This window comes from Manacus candei, unplaced genomic scaffold (genome assembly GCF_025592945.1).
Source record: "Manacus candei isolate 608988 ecotype Guabito, Panama unplaced genomic scaffold, ASM2559294v1 h1tg000050l, whole genome shotgun sequence".
NCBI lineage: Eukaryota > Metazoa > Chordata > Aves > Passeriformes > Pipridae > Manacus > Manacus candei.
In genome coordinates, this window is record NW_026138098.1 from 32,267,730 (window position 1) to 32,290,574 (window position 22,845).

General features: G+C 45.0%; 1 long non-coding RNA gene across 9 annotated transcripts in view; it reads left to right on the forward strand.

Annotated features, from left to right (window-relative positions):
* Nucleotides 1-311: 311 nt before the first annotated feature.
* The window catches only part of LOC127476888 (uncharacterized), a 554,098-nt gene continuing 531,564 nt past the window's right edge, over nucleotides 312-22,845 (forward strand). For 8 of the 9 annotated variants that reach the window (XR_007906754.1, XR_007906757.1, XR_007906760.1 and 5 more), the window contains exons 1-3: nucleotides 6,190-6,260; nucleotides 14,012-14,171; nucleotides 15,385-15,453. This is a non-coding gene — a long non-coding RNA (uncharacterized LOC127476888). Of the gene's footprint in view, nucleotides 1,503-6,189; nucleotides 6,261-14,011; nucleotides 14,172-15,384; nucleotides 15,454-22,845 lie in introns of those variants that run through there. The other variant, XR_007906755.1, reaches the window with a different exon arrangement.

Here is a 22,845-nt window from a genome sequence, read left to right on the forward strand (position 1 = left end):
GTGCCCATTTTTTACTTGTGCTAAGACCTGCTGGCAAACCAGCAGCCAGACCCTCTGTGAGGGGTCTGAGTGAGGGGGTGAGCCTTTCTCTCTGCTCCTCACCTGCAGGTAACTTGGTACATTTGACCTGGTAGTTCTTAAGAGCAAAGCCAACCCTTCCTCCCGTGCGCCCCCCCTGCCCCCCAAACAACAGAGCCTCTGATAAAAATGAGTTTTGGAAATAAAAAAACAAGGGAAAACAATGACTTATGCAGCAGTTAGTAATCTCTGCTGAAGAATATATTAGAGAAAAGTAAAATTGGCAGCAGGGGGGCTCCTGCAGTTGTGGTCTTAACAAATTGCTATGGATCTGATTTGGCTATTTATTATCTCTAATCCTTGTGGTCTACCGGGAAGGAAGGAAAATAATTACTAATGACAGATTTTAGTTAAAGTTAATTTATTGGTGGTGAAAGTAATTGCGTGTTCCAGGTGTTCATCAGTTTAGCAAGACAACATTTAACTATCGAATGTTCCAATTACAATGTGGTTAATTAAACATGATTAAGCTGTTGGGTTTACAAACACACAACTAATTATATATAATTACACTTGTAGTGGGTTTATGGTATACAGCATGCAAGATAGATGTGATATTTAAAATCTCTCAGAAGATTTTGTAAATCTGCATTTTATAAGAGGCTACCTTATCCTTATACATTAACATATAGGTATTGATAGCTTGCTGCACTGTTAAATCAGAAATCTCCTGTGGAGAAGTTGTAGTGAGATACTGAAATATCAGCTAAGAACCATAAAGAAGGCAGAGAGGAGAGTGGAACCTGCTCAGAATTTGCAACTGAATGGTACAAATCTTGTGTGGATTGGTAAAAGCTGGTGGTTCTTTGCTACTTAAATTCTTCTGTGATTTAGGCAGAGGTTTTTGATATGGTGAGATCTGTGTTTGTTGGGTGCTGTGGGTACTGGGTCACCCTTAGGAGCAGCTCCAGAGGAGGTGTTTGGTGAGGGACCAGGGTGTATACTGGGACATCAAGAGCCTCTGGGAAGGGTTTGGAAGAGTCTGGGTTTTAGTGGTGGGGTTGCTGCAGATGGGCATGTCCCCTGAGGGGGTGAGGGGACATGGGTGCGCAGCCAAGCCCAGGCAAGAGATCTCGCCCGCTTGAAGCCAGTGATCTACAACAAACTGGACCTGCTGAATTAAGGAATGGTGGTACGTAATTTACAGCAGGTCTTGCCAACTCAGTGATTTCAGAGATCTTTTCCAGCCTTGTTCCTGTGTCCAGGAGGCGGTGCCCCCTCCCTCCCCCCCACCCTGAGGCCTCAGCGCACCCCAGGGGCCACCTGCCCACAAGATGGCAGTCGTGCCACCTGTCCACAAAATGGCGCCTGAGGGCAAAGGCGGGCGAATGGCGTGTGGGGGCCATACCTGTGGTGATGGCTGTCCCACAGTGCTATAAACACCTGTGCTGTCTTCAGGACTCGAAACACATGGTGTGGATCAGGTGTTTGGTGCTTGGGTTGTGGTTTAGCTGTGCGTTGCAGCCCTCGTGATTACGGTGTGGTACCTCTGTTAGGTATGGAGTCTGTGGTAGCCCTTCAGGCTAAATTCCTGCCTTGGTGGATGCATGTGCCATTTAAATATGAATGATACTTTTGTTGGGAGAGCTGTGTGCTGCACTGCACTTGTCATAAGGGCTGTTTTAATCTCTGATTTGTGTTTGGCTCAACTTTGTTTGAGAAAGAGGCGCTGAGGAGAATGTGTGTTTGTGCAGGAAGGAGTCGCCATGGCTTCGTGAGGGAAATGTGAAGGAGCACCTTCTCCAGTGCCCGGGGACGTGGGGCTTGCTTGGCAGGGAGGACACCATCCTTCCTTTTTTTGACTTCATTCTTGTGTGTTTGAGTGTTTGTGGTAATATAACACTTGCTTACCAGAAGATGTTTTACACATGTCATTCGTACCCATATGAATATACTGCAGCATGTTCAGTCTTTCTTCCCGTGGCATTTGCTTTCACAGTCGTTCAGTTGGAAATCTATAATAGTATCAGGCAACAACTAGAAATCCACAGTAATATCAAGCAACTTAGGTAAGAAATCGTGTCCTTTCCTCCCTAGTCATGAGTAAGCATTAGCATCATCATCAGTAATGAAATCAAACGAATGCCAGTAAATATGTCTAAGTAACTTTAAATGGTACTTTTAAAATTTCAAGTCTACTTTATACTGACACAGGTGTTTTCTCTTGTTCTTCTTTCTGTGTGTTCAAGTATATACCAGAAAGGCAGAACAGGTCCTTCTCTAATGGAAATTCACCTTTGTGCGTACATCTAGTGCCAGAAGGATATACTGGAATTAGTAAAACTCTAATGGATTTATAATTGTCGTGGGTTTTCCTAAACCAGGAGTGCATTGTGTGAAGGGAACTTGCCTTAATTTTCCTGCACTGAAGTGGAATTTTGCATTGAGTTTTACATTGAATTCTCCTGTCTTGTTCAGGACAATCACTTGGCCTTCTAAACACAGCACTGAGGAGCAGTGTGGCTGTACCGGGTGAGCGCCAACCTGGTGAGATCCCTTGTTTGGGGAGAAAAGATCCTTTCATTCCATGTTGTGGATAATCCGGAGATGGCCCTTGGGTGGAGGCTGTGCTCATGTTCTTTTCCCTGCTGGTTGCTAGAGAAATACTTTCTGTTCTGAAGGTCTGGAAATGGCATTAAGAAGTTTAATCTTTTTTTACTTTTTTTTTTTTTTTTAATGAGCAACAAATTACAATGAAATAAAAGAGGATGAAAATAAAATTTTACATTGTGCCTTTTAGGCAGTTTTTATACCTCTGTCTAACTAGAAGGTTAAAAGAGCAAAATAATATTGACTAAGTGTCTGATCTTTACATAAGTGCTCTTGAAAGTTAATCAATCCTCTAGTATCCTAAACAATGTTAGCTTTTCAGTTCAGAGGGGTTGTGGGAAAATTCACCTGGCTTTTCTGGCTCTAAGAGGATGGCAGGGCTGGAAGCAAACTATGATGAGCTTGTTTGCCTGTGCCTTGATGGGATTAAGATGGGGTGCTGTACTGTCACTGGGATGATGTTTTCTCTATATTTAATTGACCATTGCAGCTTGCAAACAGCCCATTAGCTAATGTATTTATGCTTCTTGAGGCTACTGCTGAGTGGTGATAGTCTCTTCCTCTTGTGTTTGTTACAGAAAAGCTTAAGGTAATTTGAATGAGTTTGGGGAGAACAGCAGAAAGGCGGGAAGAGGTTGGTTTTCTCATTTTGCTTGTTAATATGGATCTATAACTTGGAGGCTTTGTTGAAGAGCATTAAAATGCATAGACTTTTAATGGGACTGCAAGAGAAAACAAAATGAATCACTGTTACCCAAGTAATCCATCACTGAATATTTGTTCTTGAAAAATGAACAGGATGTACAAGTTCTTCTGACCTTCAGACTCCCTCTGGACATGTTAAAGCAGGACTAGATGGGGAGAAGAAGGGTGACCTGGTTTTGGCCCAGCTGTGGTGAAATTTGGCTGGCTTTGAGAAAAGAGCCTGGTGATTTCTGCTTCTCTGACAGTAATGTGGATGAGGGCTCATCTCTGCTGGTTCCCCAGCCCGAGTGTGAGCCATGACCCTTTATGTTCCCCCACTGAGATGTAAGTGTAGTTGCTTTCATTCAGTTTATTAGCTGTAGATGTGAGCAACATTAAGGTTCTCTATTTATCTTAATATACATATACAGGTGTGTGTGTTGTAGCAGGATTAGATGGTTTTCATTGGGGGGGGGTGTGTTTCTCTGCTAAAAACGCCACAGACAAACACACTTCCCAGACAGCCACATTTTTCTGCATGAATTTTTAAAATCCATCCAGGGAGCCTGTTTATCCAGTCTATAATAAATTGCTCTGGGTGGAAGGGATCTTCTGTCCGGCCTCCCTGTTCCCTGTGAGCTGCTGGTCCCATTCTGTCAGGATGGCAGCCCACCTGTGCCTCCCCTCTCCTCTGGAGGGGACACAGCTGCTGCCTTCACAGGCAGGCTGCAGTTATTTGGGACGATAATTAGTAAATCTGTTGGTTTTGGTCTCTGCTTTCCACTAAACCGTAATTCCATTATGTGCAGTGAAACTGTGAAAGGATTGTGTGATGGAATGGGGGGGGGGGAAAAGGAAGGTTTCCTAACAGGCTTTACCTCTTAGCTCCATTTTGCTACTTTCAGAAAGAAACCCCCACTCTTGCCTCACTCTGGTTTCCTCCCTGTTCCTGGTTTGTGGGTTTGCCTGTTGGATGATGTACAGTGGCAATAACTTGCATATGGCTTTGTGTGTGACAGCTGGATTGGTGTTTTTAATCTTGCTCATTTCCAGTGCGCAATCCCCTTTCCCTACCTCTTCCAGGCGAAGCTGTCTTCCTGTTTCAGCAACCTTCAGTGGTGAGGTGCAGATGTTAGTGCTCACTGATGTCTTCTGGGTAAGATCTTTGCTTTCAGGTTTCTGGGAGCAGCTTAGTGGCAGAGCAAGCTCAAGGTTGTGCTTGCCCAAAGCCTGCTGAAAGAGTGGAGAGAAAGAAAAAAAAAAAACCCAAACCACATGAAAACCTTGAAGAAACTGCAGTGAAGTTGCTTAATGACTGAGGAAAGGGCTGAGTAAAAGACAAAATAAAATTACTTGAGAACACAAAGTAAGTGGCCATAAAACGAGTGTTTATGCACAAGCAGGTTTGTGAAGCCTTGCTCTCTGCTTCCTGAACGTGGTTAATGAACAAAACCTTGAGACGGTTTTTGTTCAGTTGTGATTATTGCCAGGTTTGTCTGTGCAGAGAGAGGAGAGATGGAAAAGCAATAGAAAAAATAAAGGCAGCTGACTGTAGGAATGGGGGTGTGGTAGTTTGGCCTCATCCTCTTCTGCCACAAACCAGAGGGTGGTTTTGCCCTCAGTGTCTCCAAAGGGATTGGGCTGTCCGTGGATCAGCAGAGCAGCTTTATAACGATAAAAGCATCAAGAAGTGGTCACAGGCCCAAGAGAGCACCTGAAGATTGGACACGTGCATTACTCCTTATTTTTGCCTTTGGGAATGCATGGGGTGCCTGCACCCGGGAACAGCTGCAGGCCTGTGGAGAGGCTGGGGCTGCCCCAGGCTGGGCATGGCCAGTTCCAGCATTCCTTGGCTTAAACCTCACTGAGCCCCTCAGCCCTGCATGTGGCACCTCAGGGGGACAGAGGTGAGAGGGGGGAAACACTGCCAGGAGCTGGGAGAGGCACAGCAGTTAGAAGTGAAGGAGGGAGGATCAGTTGGGGAAAAGTGGGTAAGGAAGAGTAATTTATCTTTGTTTCTTACCATCCAGACCTAGTTTAATTGGTAAGAAATAACATTATTTTCCCCAAGTTGATTCTCTTGCACCTGTGATAGCAATAGGTGAGGAATCTCCCTGTCTGTATTTGGCTTTGTATCGTGACCCACGAATTTTATTGCTGTGTTTTCTCCCCTGCCTGGCTGAGGAGGGGAAGTGAGAGCAGCCAGGCAGGCATCTCACAGCCAGCTGTGGTCAACCTGCCACAGAAACATTTAATTGACCTCTAAAACATATTTGTGGTGGGGTTTAGAAGAAGTAGTTCTGATACTGACCACTTCTGACCTCTTGTGCTTTCCAGCAAGTGTGTGGAGCTGCCCCGAGGCACTATTCTCCAAGTGTGTCAGGTCCAAAAAGGAAATTGTACAAAAATGGTACAAAAATGGTACAAAAAGGAAATTGGACCGTACAGGAGCCTAAATACACACTTAGATATTAAATTGTCTCCCCTGAAGCAGTGACTGGATCCCTTACATGTATATTAGTGAGTACTTCTTAAAAAGTATTTTTGGTTCTTTTCAATTTTTAAAATTTATTTATTTGCAACAGGCGGTTTTGGGCCAGCATTGCTGTTGAATGGAGAGAAATTACAAGTTTATAGCTGTTTTAATGTTTTAAAGTAATGGTTTATTCCTATCCCCATGTTGTAATGGTTTGTTCCCACAAGAGTTCCACTTTGTACTTATGCATATTCTATTGTGATCCCTCCCCTTTATACTCTGTACCCAATTGTTGTTCCTCTTTCCCAAAACTCCTCCCCTTATTCACCATACTCTGGAAAGTTCTTCCAGCTCCCCTATAAAAGGGGAAGCCATGTTGATGAAGTGGGTCACTCTTTTCCAGTCTGCAACCTGTGTTGAACCGTGAGTGAACTTCCCCGTGTCCATATCCGGGCCGCGTTACACAGATGCTGTTAGTCATCAGGGTTTGTATTTTAATATGCACAATTCACTTTCACAGGGGACAGTAAACTGCAGGGCCAGAACTCTGACCTGTGGGGTCTTTCTAGGTTGCATCCCACTGAGTTTGGTGGTATTTTAATAGGTGTTGGGGGTGTGGTTGAGAACAGAATGTGACCCACTCTCATATAATCACAGAGCAGTTCAATATTATGTGAAGGACGACCCCTAACATTGCCTGATTTGAGGTGGCACCGCTGTTTTGTACCCACAGGTGTGCAGCAGCTTGTGCTTGGAAATGGAAACACTTTTTGTGGGAACTGCAGGTGGCAGTAGGGGCTAAGTTTTACTGAAAAAATGTTTTAAATTGCTGTCCTTCACAGTAGCTTGCCATATGGCAAAAACTTGAATCTCTGCAAGAGCCTTCTCTTAAAGGCAACACTCCATGTTTTTAAGGACTTGTCAGCTCATTTTAAGGGGCAATGTTTTCACTAAATGTAATGACACTTTCTGCTCCCTTTGGAATGCTGTGTACTGCTTTCCCCCAAGGTGGGGGGAAAATGCTCATTGAACTCTGATTTTATTTACTGCATTCCGACTGGAAAAGTGACTTAAGTGGTGTATTACTTATATTTACCACAATCAAAAGTTTAAGAAGTGGCTCAATTGCTCAAAGTTAACCCTGGGACTTTAAAGTCCTATGAAGACCTTGAACAGATCTGAATGAACTTAAGTACAGGACATTTTACTGGTCTCAGTTTGGTTTCTGGTCACTGAGAAGACCTTAATTCAATGACTAGCCAACAGATAATGAACTAATTGTTGTACCCCATGCTCTATGTATTTTTGCCTTAGAAGTTACCTGTCATCAAGTGCTCTCTCCTTGAGGATACACACATTTATATGTCTGGTTCAGTCAGAATAAAGACTGTACTTAAGTTTAGTGCATACCATGGGGAACTTGAGAGAGACAAGACCCTAAAATAAAGGTGGACTTGTGTTGTTCAGACAGCTCTTTGTATAAAGAGAGATGTGCCCGTGTGCTCTCTGTACCTGTAATCAGTGGGCAGGGTGCGTGCATGTTTTAAGTTTGGTTATACTGGGTTATGATTAAGCTGGAAAAACTTTCCAAAACACCTAAGATTACTATTTCTGAGCTTTGAGGTGAGGCTTGGTACAGACAAATCAATGTCTAAAAAGTACTAATTGCTGTTACTGATAAAGTTGTACCATGATAAATGCAAATCCCAGAGAGACTCGTGCCGATGGCAGGGTCAGTTCAAAATCTGCAGGAAATGCTCTCGGTAGCATGTTTTCCAATTAAAAAGCAAGAGCAAAGTAGTTAAATGTATTGTTGGGAATTAAATATTTCTCTAGAGCTAATAGCTTTTGTTGGTAGTTTTTCAGATGTACACTAGAAAGACAACAGATAGTTTGGATTGTGAAGGACTCATCCGTGTTTTGAAAGCCTTCCCTGGCACGAAGCACTCTGATGTTGTTTTCCCCCTTGTGCTTCTTCCTTGGGGCTGAATGCTGATTACAAGCCATATATTTACACTCTTGCTTCTGGTTGGAGCAGGAGCATCAGGGAATCTCTGTACTGGAGCCAGCACCGTCAGAGAGCACGTCCCAACCTCCCCATGGGAAATACTGGCACACAGTGTGATATACAACTGTATTACCTATTAAAAAGAGATTATATAGGGCATGTAGAAAAGAGAGCGTATTATAAATTAAACAAAGAACATGATGCAATTTAATAACTGTTACTGTGTACTGAGAAATCCCAGAGTGTGCATATAAGGTCTTACTGCCAGGATGTTGCTGTTGGGGAGGATCCTGGGGTAGGGGCTCAGGAGGGGGAGAAGTGTCCCGTGGAAGTATTTATAGAGAATTAAGCTGCAGTCATGGGCCCTTCCCATTCCCTTTTCACAAACCTTTGTCTGAATTTGTTTGGCTGAGCATCTGCTGAGAGCAAATGGCAAGGTTGTGTTGTCCACCCTGAGTGCCAAATTTGACTTGTGTGCAGGAGTGTGCCTGTACTTGTCAAATCCAGGGAGAGCTGGAGTGCCCTGTGATTTACCTTAACAATTATAATCAAAGCCACACAGCTCAAATGAGGAGTGTTTGATCTTCAGAGCTTATAATGAACCCAGAGAAGAAACACCCTAGAAGCTATTTTATTGAATAAATTTAAATAATGCATTAATTTTAGAAAATAATTGCACATGAGCAAATGGCTAAGTTAATCAAAGTATTAATTTGTTCAGCTCTTAGGGATATGTAAAAACTTAAATAATGTGTAAATATCACATTTGGCACATGCAGACTTACCACAAAATATGAGTTATTTGTAGTGTACACGCAGCTGAAGAGAGACTATGCAAATATGTTTTAATGATGCTTGATGGGGGACCAATAATCAGATTTGGGAGTGATATAGGGAATTGTACAATTCCAGTTTTGGTGCATCAGTTAACGTGTGTTTCCCTTGAGACTAAGCTCTCTGTGGAGGCTCCCAGTCCACTCCGTGCATGGAGACTTGCTGGTGACAAACAGCCTTTTGACAAAAACTCTTGTAGTTTTCTTCTTGCAAGTGATATCGGAAGTTATGACCTGAACTTCAGATGGCTCTGTAGCACGTGTAGGCCAGTTGGCAGAGGCTGGGAGCTGGTGTCAGACTCAGGCAGCCTTTGCTGTGGTTTGGCCACCCCTCACAGCCCAGCAGGGTTTGCACCCTTGCTGCAGCTGCACTGAGTGCTGGTGTCGTGCCTGTGCAAATGACAGCGCAGAAAGTGGGTATTTAATGTTGAAGTTAATGTACCTCTGCTCCTACTGTGCCTGCTTTGTGCCTGTGATCTATTCATGGGGAGAAGTACTGCGTTCTTTCCTAGATTGACAGGAGATTTTCATTGCTTACAATGAACTAGTCTTGATCTGATTTAGCTATTTCTATCCTGGCATGTGGCAGTGGTGTGGTGCTTTAACAGTCTCATAGCAGTCTTCAGTGGGTTCAATGAAATTAATGCGAATATTAGTCAAATACTGGCTGACAATTTTCTTAGGCTGGGTTCTGACAAGAGTCGTGGTTGGGAAATTATGATTTTGTTATTTCACTTAACGTTGATGTGTGGGGTGATATATAAGGTGGTTATTTTTTAGAGTAGGTTCTTTATCCTGGCTCAGTCAGGGACTGGAGTCTGGTATTTGTATTAAATATTGTATCAAGTGATTTGCAGTAGCTGTGGGGTTTAGTGGGATGAGAGCTATTTGTTTTTACACAGAAACCTGTGATTCCTTTTGTTAGGGCTTTGAATTGCTTTTATGCTCCATTCTCACAGGAGAGATGCAAATGCTGATGAAAAATTATATTTTGATTATGGGCAAAGGTAGCAGAGAAGCCTTACAGAAGAAGTTAGGTTTTAAAGTGTAGAAATTATGTTCCACTGCCCTCCCGCTGAGGAAATAGCACATGGAAGCATGGGTGAGAAATACAACTGTGCAGCCACTGTTGGCCTGGGCTTTAGTGGTCCAGCCCTGTAGGAAGTTACAGAAGAGGCACTCCAGGGACAGCAGGACCTTTCAGAGATTTTGGGTGGGATGTGGGAAAACCAGACTGTGAATGTGTTGAGCGTGGAGAAGCCAGGATGTGATTTGTGAGCCCAGACTAGCAGAGATGCTGTGGCAGCTCACTCAACAGGGGGCTGTGTCTGAGCAGGGTGAGGAGGGAAGCGGCTGACATGCCCACTCAGGGCTGCTTTTCCCGTCAGCAGGAGCCAGCAGACTCCAAACTGGAGTTGTTTTGGTGGTGGTTCTCACTTCTTTCCCAGCCCCACTGTGCTGCTGGGGAAAACTCCCTGTGGCCTCACTGTGCTCCCTGCACACCTATGCTCCTTCTTGGTTCATTTATCATAACTCATTAAATTTATGGATTTTTTGCTGTTCTCCCCTGGGAGAGGGTGACCCTGTCCTTGAGCAAGGCTCTGCTTGCTGGTGGCACGTGGCACTGTCGGGATGTGATGCTGGTTACTTCCCTGGCTTGCCTGGCTTCCTTCCTCATGGAAGGCTCTGAAATATGCATCCTTTGGATTTCACTGTCACCAGGTAATCTGATCAATGTAACAGATGACTGCCAAAATTCAGGTGGGGCCTTGAAGCTGATATGAGTATATTACATTATGGGCTGACCTGTTGCACCTTGGGTTATTTCCTTGCTCATGCAAAATAGCTATTTTATTCTGTCCTCCTTCAACTCCTGAAGAAGAGTAGGTAGAAGTAATCAGTGAATTTTGTGTAGGAAAAGGGCCTTTTCAGTCAGTTGAAAGACATGCAAGCTCCATTTCATCTTGGCTTATAATTCAGCAGTAGAGAAGTGCTGTAGTTCTGCTTTTCTTGTTAACTAGTGCATTAGGAACAGGAAGCAGTGCATTTAATGTTATATACTTAAATGCGCTGGCATTTACCTATTTAGCCATGTTTACCAGAGTAATTACAAGTCAGATTAAGTGTGGTGCTTGCTGACCTTTAAGGAAGGGCCCAAAACAAAAGGCAAAACAAGTTTTATAAATGTTAGGCAGAACAACTCAACTACTTGCCACAATCTCAGTATTTATTCATATAAAGAAAATAAAAGACTTGATGCAGACAAAAGATATTCTGATAGGTCTCAGTAAAAATTTCAGAAAGACTTTAAAAGAAAAAAAATCCAATGCAATTTTATTCTGTGATAGCTAGGGGGGAAGGGTTACAATCCTCCATTTACAATTTTGGAAATACAGAATGATCAGTGCTTGCAGCAAAAGTAGGATTCTCCTGATATTTTTCAATTGTGACTCAACTGTTAAACCCAGATTGACTGAAATACGAGTTTGTTATTTAAATGTGAAAATAATTTATGGTAGCACAAGATAGAAATTGGAACTTAAAATATTCACGCTGGCTATTTATCTACTGGTTGCCTCCCATGAAAGCAAGTAATTTGAGCACTCGGGTATTTTCATGCATTCTGTGGGGTTGGTTTTGTACAATTTATGGAGAAGTGGTTTATTTCCAAATTACACCTCGTATGCTGAAGAAATTTCCCCAAAGTGGCATTGCTGGCATTGCCTGTTGAAGTTACCCATGGAGAGCCTGCATTCCTGCCCTTGCCTGGTGGCTGCCTCAGCCCCTTCCTGCCAGGAGCAAAAATCCTCTTCCCATCATGCAGTTCTGCAGCTGGAGGCCCCTTCAGTCCCAGTTTGGGGCAGCTTGTGCTCATGGCTTGAGTGTGAAAACCAGGAAAATTTGGGCAGCTGAAGAAAATGCTCCTGCTTTTCTGTTGGGCTGAGGCCGGGGGTGGCAATGCCCCTCTGAAGATGGATATTGGCAAACTTTGGCAGCTTTGGGATGACCCTCTTCCAAAATGGGAAAATTACCCCAGGTGTCAGCATTGCCACAAGTGCTCTCCCAAGTCTTTCCTTGTCATCTGACTTAGTTGTGGAGATTGGCTTGGTGTTGTCTGTCTCCCCTGAGCAGCCATATGTATGAGAGAGAGATATTTTATTAGTTTTTTTCTATCAAGTGCAGAGTCGTCTCAGCACGAATCCTGTGCATGTGTGTGCCCTTTGAAATGCTTTCCTAGCATGGTGACAAAAGCAAACATTTTGACTGGTCAACAGAACTATCATACAGATTTTAAGCTTAATATTGTTTTTAGGCTGTTTTCCCCACATTGCCTGTGGTGGGCTGCAATTTCTTCTTCCCTTTTACCAGGAGCACTGGAACTGCTCTGTCACTGATTTCACTGGTGTCATCTCTTTCCCAAAGGAAAAGGTACGGCTGATTCTCCTCTACATGAGAGTCAACTCCTGTCCCACTCCTGACTATACAGAGCTGTGTAAGCTCACCCTGGGATTTTGCAGACTCTCCTCTGTGACCAGTTGCATTTCCATGGTGCTATCCAATATCTTCCCAGAACTGTTTTGCTTTTCCACCTATGTTCCCACTGAGGTTCAGCTAAGGAAGGACGATGAGCTGTGGGACAGCATGCTGACCTGCAGTAGCCATATATCTGAGTTACAGGTCTCAGGGTCTCTTCTTTCTTTTTTATCAGGCAGAATCCTCTCGTTTCTCAGAAATACTTAATAATAAAAAGTTACTTTGGATTGCTTGAGCATTACACTTTCTCAATTACTGTTTGACAAAAAGGTGGGTTCATGGATGCCCACTGGTAGTAGCTTGCAATACATTTTGAAAACCAGCTCTGTAATATATCTCTTGCTTGTGATTTTGTTGCTTATTCTGGGTGTGCTGTTTTGTCCAAATACCCACAGCTGAAGATTATGGGCATTGCAGTAGCAAAGCCTAGCAATTATATCCCCTCTCCTGTGCCAGCCTGGAAGCTAATCCCCGTGTCCCTTTGTTTCTCTTCCTTTGCTCCCTGGTAGAAAGGAAAATGCCCCTGGCCTTTCACCTTGGTTTTACGTTTTAGAAATTCTGCAGGTTTTTCTAAAGATGGACAGAATTTTCCATAGGGGACAGGCACCACATTACATCTGCAGGGTGGCCCAAAACCCAGACCTGAGACATTCAGGCTGAGGGCTTTCTTTCCTTGAGCAAAGGGCTATCGTTCGCTTTCAGGAGCCCAGCACTGAAATTGCCAGTCTGACTCCCAAAATTGAATATGGATGAAGATTCCTCCTAGAAAAAGGTGGCTGGACACACTTGCTGCCCATGGAGTGCCCAGGGAAGCCCACAACCTGTCACTGACACCCAAAAAGTTACAGGCTTTCTTTCCTTGGGGAAAGGGGAGTCATTTGCTTTCATGAGCCCAGCGCTGAAATAGCCAGTCCGAGTCCAAAAATTGAATATGGACAAAGATTCCTCCCAGACCAAAGGTGGCAGGATCTGTCCTGAGGCAGACACTGCTTTAATGTATTTCACGCGAATTTAGAAGCACATGCAGAGAGGGAGAGCAGATCAATGTTTAATTATGCAAATAGTCTTTCAGGTTTTAATATTAAACTGGAATAAACCTGTCACTACAGCTGCACTGGGGACAGGCAGTGAGTGAGCTGCTGTGCTTGTGCTGGGTTAGCAGGGGGGACGTGGTGGATTGGATGCGGGCGTCAGGGTCTGGCTGGCAGCTCCTGGCATCACTGGAGAGCTGCCCTGGGGCTGAGCTGCACCCAGCTCCCACTCACAAAGGTAGAGATGAAGTTTCTGGGTGACAGTTGGTATAGCTGGGTCTGGCTATAGCATAGCTTTGTACAGTACCGTTGTTTAAAGCTCTCTCGGTGTTAGTTCAGGCTCTGCTTGGCTCACCTGATGTGGATGTATGGAGACACTTGTCTCCAGTGCTCTGCTGGCAGATGTGGCTGCAGTAACTTGCATGGTGAGGTACTGCACTCTGACAAGCCTGTGTTTCGTTGGGCTTTTTAATGAGGAACTCATTTAATTGTGCTGGACTTGATGAGCTTGTGTGGGAATCCAACTATGAAATTTCCTCTTGGTGAGAGCTTCACCAGGAGAGTGGGAATTACCTCCCTTCCTTGCAGGGCTTCCCTGCGGTTTGTGGGCACTGTCCATGGAGTCATGAAGCCCCCTTGTCTGGAGGGGGCAGATGTGGATGCACAAGTGTTGTGATGTTGCAAGAAATCTGCACTCAGTTGCCAGTCTTGTCCTGCTTAAAAGCATTGTTGCTCTTTAATATGGTACCTCTTTTGTTTTAATTAAAACTTTCATAGGGCCATTCACACCTCTGTTCATTTTATCCACCCATTTCAGCTTCCCTATGTTCCCCAAGTTCCTGCTGAGCCCCAGAAGGAAGGAGACCCAGCAGTGTGTGCCTCCTGGCAGGGATGAGGCTATTTGACCATTTGGGCGTGTTCAAATCTGGAGGAAAGGTAAAATCTTCACACTGCAAAGAAGTTTTTAGGAAACACATGTATGTATTTTTCTATTTAATCTCTCCTTTAAACCATCAGGGAGTGTCCCCAGTCCCCGGTGCTTGTGTCCAGTGCGGTGGCAAAGCACATGGTTAATACAGCTTGGTGTGTTTCTCTTAAAGTGGCGTTGAAGCTTTGTGGGTCTCCCTTTCCTGTGCCCATTTTTGGGACCATTTCTGCTTTTGTTTTTTTTTTACTGTTCTGTTTTTATGCCCTGCTGGATCTGCATGTGGATGAGCAGAATTGCTCATCTCTGAGCTCTTCTGGGGGACATGGTAGGGAGGGGCACATTTCTGATACCCTGCTTGCCTGGTGGCATGGCTCTTACCTTGCATTGTGAAGATAATGGAGGAGGAAGAGGAATATTGCCTGCTGCTGTGTTAGATTAGGTAATGATTTTCTAGCTCTCACAAGCTCTATCAGGTTTGTTTCGGTGCCCACACAGAGCCTTGATTCGCTATCAAAAGAAAGTCTTGAATTATGCAAAGACTAAGCTATGAGTAGCAGAGCTACTGCTGAGCATGGTTTTACACTGCCTCTGCTGAATATTCATGGTAATCAAAGATCACAACTTTGTTTGCTGGAGTTAAAATATTTTTTTTAGTAGCTCGGACAATTTCAAACCTGCACAATATGTGTTGGTACAAATATCAAATAGCTCTCTTACCTCCCCTAAAGCAGCATTTTTTCAGGCAGTGGACAGAGGAAATGAAAACACAAGTCATGATAGGATTTTGGGTACAAAACCAAGCACTTCAAACTGTTAATTCTTATTCTTTGTCTTTGGTCTTAATACAGTTCAAAGCCAGAAGATGAGCAAAGGCATTCCTGTACCCAGACTGGGATAAGGGAGTTTAGTTGCCATCTGCCATGTTTCTGAGGTGTTTATTATGAGATGTCATGAGGTGCATGGTAGAAAATAAAAGTATTTGTCAGTGCAGGTTTGTAGAACTGTCTCATGCTCAAAGACTTGCTCAGGGTGGGGGGGGGCTTGTGTCTAGTTGAGAAGGGGATGGTTAGAAATGAAGCAGGGCCAGTATTTGCCTATTTGCTTTTATGATATGCTAAGGTACCTGCTTTTCCCCTTTGGGGTCTGCATGTTTCACGAGTAGGGTTTTGCAGCAGGGAGAGAAGGTAATTGAAAACATTTTTGGGCTGTGACAACGAGTTTTTCCCTCTAACAGAATCATGTTTTGCTGTTTTCCCTCTCAGCTTGCTGACAAGATGATAAAAGGTAGCGTGGTGTGTGTGCCTTGATAAAACAGAGCTTTACTTCCAAAGGTAGGTAGATAATTTAAAAAATGCTCTGCTTGAGAATGAGAGGACAGGGTGCTGTAGCTTTAACATGCTGATACGGGGAGAGGGATTGATCTCTGATCAGGGAGTGGTTTAGAGGGTAGGCAGGATGTGAAACTGGGTTTCTGTTTATCCTCAGATGTGGGACAGTCTCAGAGGTGCCAGCAAAGTCACTGCTGAAATCACTGCTCCTGACCCTGACTGGGGAGGCAACACTAGGGAGCAGCTGCAAATGAAGGGGCTTGAAGGGGCCTCCGAGGACAGGAGGGAATCACCTGGTAATGTAGGGGATTTTGATCTTTCTGGTGGTTTTGTGCTAAGTAGTGGCATCCCAGCAAAGTATAGAGGGCAGCATTGGCAGTGAGTTTCCTTGCTGTTGTTGAGGAAGGGTGAGATTTGAGGAAGGATGAGGGATTATGTTTATTTCTGATGCTTGGGGGTGACTGAAAGCTTAGACTGCAATTCTGCCTGATCAGCAGAGGGGCAGAAGGTGAGGAAGAATATAGATGTTAGTGGTGCAAGCATATGGAGAAAGCAGAGAGGAGGGAAAGGGAGAAGGGAGGTGGAAATACAGTGAGCGAGGTGGATGGGGAGGAAAAGCCTTTCTGCCAGACCCATCCCCTTTTCCATTCCCGGGAGAGGCTGTTCCCCAGCGAGGAGCTCGGGTACCTGCAGATGGCAGCTGCAACACAGGAGATGGAGTTTGCCAGGTCTCTGTCAGCAAAATAAAGACCAGTATGAATTCAAGGGGAGAAAACAGCCACATTTCTCAGTCTGCAGTCTGGATCTGTCTGCGCTACTGGCTGCCTGCTGTAAAAGAGCTTCCAGACAGCAGACCTGATGGCAGACCAGGAGCTGTGGCTGTGAGGACTTTGTGGTGCTCCTCTGTCAGGGTTTAATAGGGGCCAGGAAGGAACCACTGCTACACCCTCATAATCCACGTAGTTAAAACAGCTGAGAAAACAGAGGAGGAGGATCAGGCACTGCTTCCCAGCTGGCTCATGGCTGCAGCATGAAGAATGAGGCCTTGGGAACTACAAAAGCATAGAGGAAAGACCCTGCAGGTTTTTGCTGTTCAAACCTAAATCCTTCCAGCCAGCCACTGGGTGCAGCATAGCCCTGTTGTTGATGGTTGCAGTGCTGGGCCCAGGCAATGAAACAGCCACAACTGCTTGGAAAAGCCCTTAGGGGAAAAAAGGTCAAAGACTCGAATAGGACAGTGGCAAGAGCTGTTAACTGAAAAATCAGCAAATGCTATGATGAGCAAAGGATGACCTGGCAATCCTTTCTCTCATCCCACCAGCATCTCTCTCTTTTTTTCTCTTTACTTCTCTGCTTTTATGTTCCCTTTGGGATAATGCAGACAACAGGCAATCAGGCAAGACTTTGCAGGGAAGATTAGGAATAAGTGTTATATTTTGGGGGGGTTTGGTAGCATAATAGAACAATACCAGGGCATTTTTTTTTCAAAACCAACTCAATCCTTGTTGCTGTGGATCACAGGGCATAAAGTGGTCTGATTGCTGCACATTATATATGATGCGTATGAATGCATTTAAACACATAGTGATACTGCAAACTCTGTCCATCCAGATTAGGTTTGAACCCCAGCACACCTTTTAAGCCACTTTAGGGCTGCTTGGTGGCCTAGATTTCTGTATCCTGAAGAAGATAACAGTAAAAGATGTTTTGGTGCTTCCTGGTTTGAGGGGTGAGTTTGGGCAAACCTGCAGTAAGCTGCCTTACGAGTTTCTGTATGGCTCTTAGAGAAAATGTCAGAGAGAAGCAGAGCTCAGGTTTTCAGGTTTTTTGAAAGCTTTAAGTGTCTTCCAATAACCTGAATTTATAGCTGTTTGGAAAGGATGCAGCAGAGCAGAGCAAGTTGGGGAACTCCTGCTGGAGACAGAAATTTGCCTTCAAGTAGTAGGCACAGGCTCTTGCTGCTGCTGCTAGCAAGGAGCTCGCAGCCTCTATTATTTGATGGTTGAAAGCATCTTAGAGCTGTTTAAACTTAGAGCAGTTTGAGAGGAAAGCAACAGAGTGGAACACGCTGTTTGTACGGGTGACGTGAGCCCATGTGAACATGGGCTGTGTGCCCCTGAGGGGTTTGTCATCTCTGGGGCTGCCCACCAGTGCTTAGCTCACCCCAGCAATCCTGAGCTGCAGCACTGGGATTTGAGCTGTGAACAACGTGATCATAAAACCAACAACTCTAAGTAGAGGGCTTGGAAAATGCTTTTGGAAAATGAGGAAGCAGAAACCCAATCAAAAATGCTTTCTCCCAGAATAAAGACATGCCAAGGAACTGTTCTTTCCTGAAATATCAGCCCTGAGGAGCTCTTGCCTAGGGCTGAAGATGTAGCTGTCAAGTGAAATGAGTGTGACTAGATCTGAGACACTGTCCTTGCTGCAGGTGTGTGTGCAAGTCCCTTAGGAGTCAGGACATGTCTATTGGGCACAACAGGTAACAGCCAACAGCTTATGTAAGTATGGAGTGGTGGGTAGCATGAACTTAGCTAGAGCATCCTGGAAGCAAAAACATGCTCTATAAGAACAGATCTTAACTGAAATTTTAATTCCCTGGACTTACCATACTGGAAATGGCTTTAAAGGAAGGACATAGGGGATTGTTTCTCTGTTGGGAACACAGTTCTCTGCCAACACACGGAGCAAAATGCAAGGTCTTGGCACTTCCTCATGTTCTTTATACTGATCTGCTGCTTCAGAATGAAATTCTGCTCTGTGCAGCATTTGGCCCTTAAACCTTTGCAAACATACAGCAGTGCTTGAAAAAAACAAAACAACCCCCCAAAACTACACAGTAACATGTAGTTTTTCCAGTATACTTTGAGAACTGCGCATTTCCAGTGTCTTCCAGCTTTTTATGGATCAGAGGTTGCAGAGATGTATTTGGTTTTAAATTAGGCTGAGGTTGTCTTTTATGCATGTGGCCTAAGAAACCTGAATTTAAAGCAAGTACAGCACTGTGGCACCACAGTGAATTGATGAGGCCTGGAAGCACTTCCAGGGAGCATCATTCTCCCACCATTCTCCTGTACAACAGACTCCTCTGATGAGGAGATAAGTGTGGAAGCCTCTGCAGTAGCCCTGGTGCGTTCTCTGTGAGGAAAGGGGGTTCAGGGTGCTGGGAAAAGCTTCCTTAAGGGATGTCCAGTGCTTATTGATTTTGCTGACTCTCATGGCTTTACTGGCATTGTGGCATTTGGTGCCAATACCACAGCTCCTGGGGAAATCTGAGTAGCCTGAGAGTGTCAGAGTTGGAGCATCTCTTAGGCTCATGATCCTGTGGTAAAACCAGGGGAAAACCAGGAATGAGATGCAACTGCAAGTTAAAGCAGCAACATTTAGGAAGGGGGCTGGGGGGAAAATACATTTTTCAAAAACATTTTTTGATGCTTAAGAACTTGATCTGAGACCACTGTTTTGATGACACACTTGCTGATAAGTCCAAAAAGAGATTTATCTGTTTTCATTGAGATTTTGACTTAGGTGCAGTTAGTGATCTGCTGTAACTCTTAAATCAGTCCTCTCTTCTGGCCAGTTTTTCTCTGTTTTGTCTCTGCTACTGAGCTCATTTTCTTTTCTCAAATGTGGTATAAAATTTGTATGTACTTCCTGAAGCTTTAAAGATTTAATAGGGTCTTGTGGAGTGCTGTTCAGTCGATGTGTGCATGGCACAGAGGAATTGAAGGGTAAAAGTTCTTTTAGAGGTGCTGAGGGTTATGGTCCTGTTGAAAGATTAGTGAGAAATTCAGCTACACGTTTGTCAGAATCCATAAAACTTGCCAAGACTGCAAGTATGCGATGTCTGGGCTTTGGTGTTGGCTAAGCACAGTGCAAATGCTGGTGGGTACAAAAGCTGGAAATAAGAGGTTAGGTATAAGAAACACAAACCAAGCCAAAATCCAAGATGATGGAAGAGAAAGAAGCGTCCTGCCAAATACACCTCTTTGATTGTTCATTGACAGAAAAGACACCTTCCAGAAGAGATTGTCTTCCCAGATGCAACTATGAGAAGAAACATTATTGAACCAAAATCATATGCACATTGTGTGCTTATAATGATGTATAGAATATACAAAAAGTCAGAATTGGTGCCGTATTTCCTGCTGATTGTAGATTGTCTCTCTCCCAAAGATACCTGCCAAATACTAACAGCACTTAAATATTTTTTGCTGTTTTAAAAGCAAATATTTGAATTGGAGGTAAAGGTTCAGAACTGTGAGGATTTCACTGCCAGCAAACTCCCTCAGTGCTGAAGGAGCCAACTGCTTGTTGAGCCAAGGGTGCAGGTAAAGCTACTTTGTGGTTATCAGAGATGGTTCAGACTGAGACATTGCCTGACTCTTCACCTCAGCATTGAGCTGAATATCAGTAATAGGCAGGGAAGGGGTTTCTTGTGTCCCTGTCTGAGATGCAAAATTGTGATTTCTGCTCTCTGCCCCAGGTACATGCCTGTGCAGGTGGCTAGATGAGAGCTTTTCCCTCTGCAGAAATCTGGAATTTGCAGAGAATAGCGTTTCCACAGCCTTGTTTTCAGGTTTAGGCAGGTTTAAGAGTTAACCAGCAGGGAGAATGAACTCAACTCAAAGGAGAGATTATAAATCAGAATAACAATTTATTAAAATAATACAGTAAGTACAATAATACAAACAAACAATTGGTCTCAACCCACAAAAACCCAAATGTATAACCCAGTTATACATTTATAACTCAGTTGGTGTATAGCTGGCTTCAGATCCCTTGTATCCCCGACTCCAGAATCCCAGCGGTCGTCCTCGGGTCTCCCCAGGCACTTTCTGCCAGAGGCTCCAAGAAGGGCCATTCTCCCCGGCTGCGGTGTAGAGCACGTTCTTCACGTCCTGTCCTGTCCTTACTGGCCCAAGGGCTACCGCATGGGCAATCTCCTGTTTAATTTGTTCAAAGGCTTGTTGTTGTTCAGGGCCCCACTGGAAATCATTTTTCTTCTGTGTCACAAGGTAGAGAGGGCTTACAATCTGACTGTACTTGGGGATATGCATCCTCCAAAAGCCCACAGCGCCTAGGAAAGCCTGTGTTTCCTTCTTGCTGGTTGGTGGGGACATGGCTGCTATTTTGTTAATCACCTCCATTGGAATTAGGCGGCGTCCATCTTGCCACTTCACTCCTAGGAACTGAATTTCCTGAGCAGGTCCCTTGACCTTACTCCGTTTAATGGCAAAACCGGCTCTTAGGAGAATCTGGATTATCTTCTCTCCTTTCTCAAAGACTTCGCCCGCTGTGTTCCCCCATACAATGATGTCATCAATGTACTGTAGGTGCTCTGGACCCTCACCCTTTTCCAGTGCAGTCTGGATCAGTCCATGGCAAATGCTGGGACTGTGTTTCCACCCCTGAGGCAGTCGATTCCAGGTGTACTGCACACCTCTCCAAGTGAAAGCAAATTGTGGCCTGCACTCCGCTGCCAAAGGAATGGAGAAAAAAGCATTGGCAATGTCAGTGGTGGCATACCACTTGGCTTCCTTGGACTCCAGCTCGTACTGGAGCTCCAACATGTCCGGCACAGCAGCACTCAGGGGTGGTGTGACTTCATTGAGTCCACGGTAATCCACCGTCAGCCTCCACTCTCCGCTGGACTTACGCACTGGCCATATAGGGCTATTAAAGGGTGAGCGAGTCTTGCTGACCACCCCCTGGGTCTCCAGGTCACGGATCATCTTATGTATAGGGGTCACAGAGTCTCGGTCGGTGCGGTATTGCCGACGGTGCACTGTTGCTGTGGCTATCGGTACCAATTGTTCTTCAACCTTCAGCAGTCCCACAGCAGAGGGGTCCTCTGAGAGACCAGGCAAGGTGTTCAACTGTCTAATTTCCTCTGTCTCCACAGTAGCTATGCCAAAAGCCCAACAAAGTCCTTTTGGGTCTTTGAAATACCCACTCCTCAGGTAATCTATGCCAAGGATGCACGGGGCCTCTGGGCCAGTCACGATGGGGTGTCTGTGCCATTCCTTCCCAGTCAGGCTCACTTCAGCTTCCAGTACAGTCAGCTGTTGGGATCCCCCTGTCACCCCAGAGATGGAGATGGATTCTGCCCCTACGTATCTTGATGGCATTAATGTACATTGTGCGCCGATGTCCACTAAGGCCTTATATCTTTGTGGCTCTGATGTGCCAGGCCACCGAATCCACACAGTCCAATAGACTCGATTGTCCCTCTCCTCTACCTGGCAAGAGGCAGGGCACCCCTAGTCCTGGTCATGGTACTCATTGTGCTCTTCTTGTGGGTATGACCTGGAGGTCCCTTCAAGAGGATCAGACGTATCATCATTCCTGTACCGTCTGGAGTCTTGCCCACGAGAGACTGGAGCAACGTTTACCCTTGAAGAGTTCTTTATGGTATTTGTTCCTCTTTTCAGTTCACGTACCCGGGCTGCTAAGGAAGAGGTGGGTTTCCCATCCCACTTCCTCATATCTTCTCCGTGCTCATGGAGGTAAAACCATAGATCACCACGTGGAGTGTACCTTCTCTCCTTAGCTGGGGGACGCTGGCTCCTAATAGCAGAGACTCTTGTTTGTCCTGGCGAGATATGGAAAATCCCTTCCTTAATTTCTTCTCTTAGCTTCTGGTGTCCCTCTTCAATTTTCTCTTCCAGGCTTCGGACGTGTTCAGCCAGTTTGGTTTCCACAGATGAGACGTGGGCTCGTAATGGGGCGGTGACAGTGTCTTCATAAATCCTGAGTTTACTAACCAGTGCTCCCACCTTGTCCTCTCCCTCCCTCCATTGCAGCGTTGCTAAGTAGCGGGAATACATTTCTGGCCCGAGTCGTGCAAACTTTAACCACATTTGGGAGGTGCACTGTACGCCATCTGGACTCTTAGGGAATCTTTCATCCTCTGAAAAGATTATCTCCAGTACAGCTAACTCCCTTAAGCACCGGATACCTTGTTCCATCGTGTTCCACTGTCCTTGCTGTACGTGGAGGTCCTCCTTGCAAAGGTATCTCTCCCTCACACTGGACAACAGTCGCCGCCAGAGGCTGAGAGTTTCCTGCCTCCTTCCAATCCCCTGATCAATGACTACATCTCGAGACAGGGATCCCAGCTGTCTGGCTTCACTCCCATCTAGGATCGTATCGTTAGCTGCGGCATCCCAGATTCGGAGCAGCCAGGTCAGAATGGACTCATTTGCCTGTCGTGTGAACTCTCTCCGGAGCTCACGTAGCTCACCCAGGGACAGGGACCGAGTGATTATTTCTGGCTCTGTCTCCTCCGGTGGATGTGAAGGTCCCGCCTCTTCATCATCATTTGCTATGCGAACTGATTTAGTCTTTGATTTCCTTTTCTGGACAGGGGCGACTGCTATTGGTTTTGCTTGT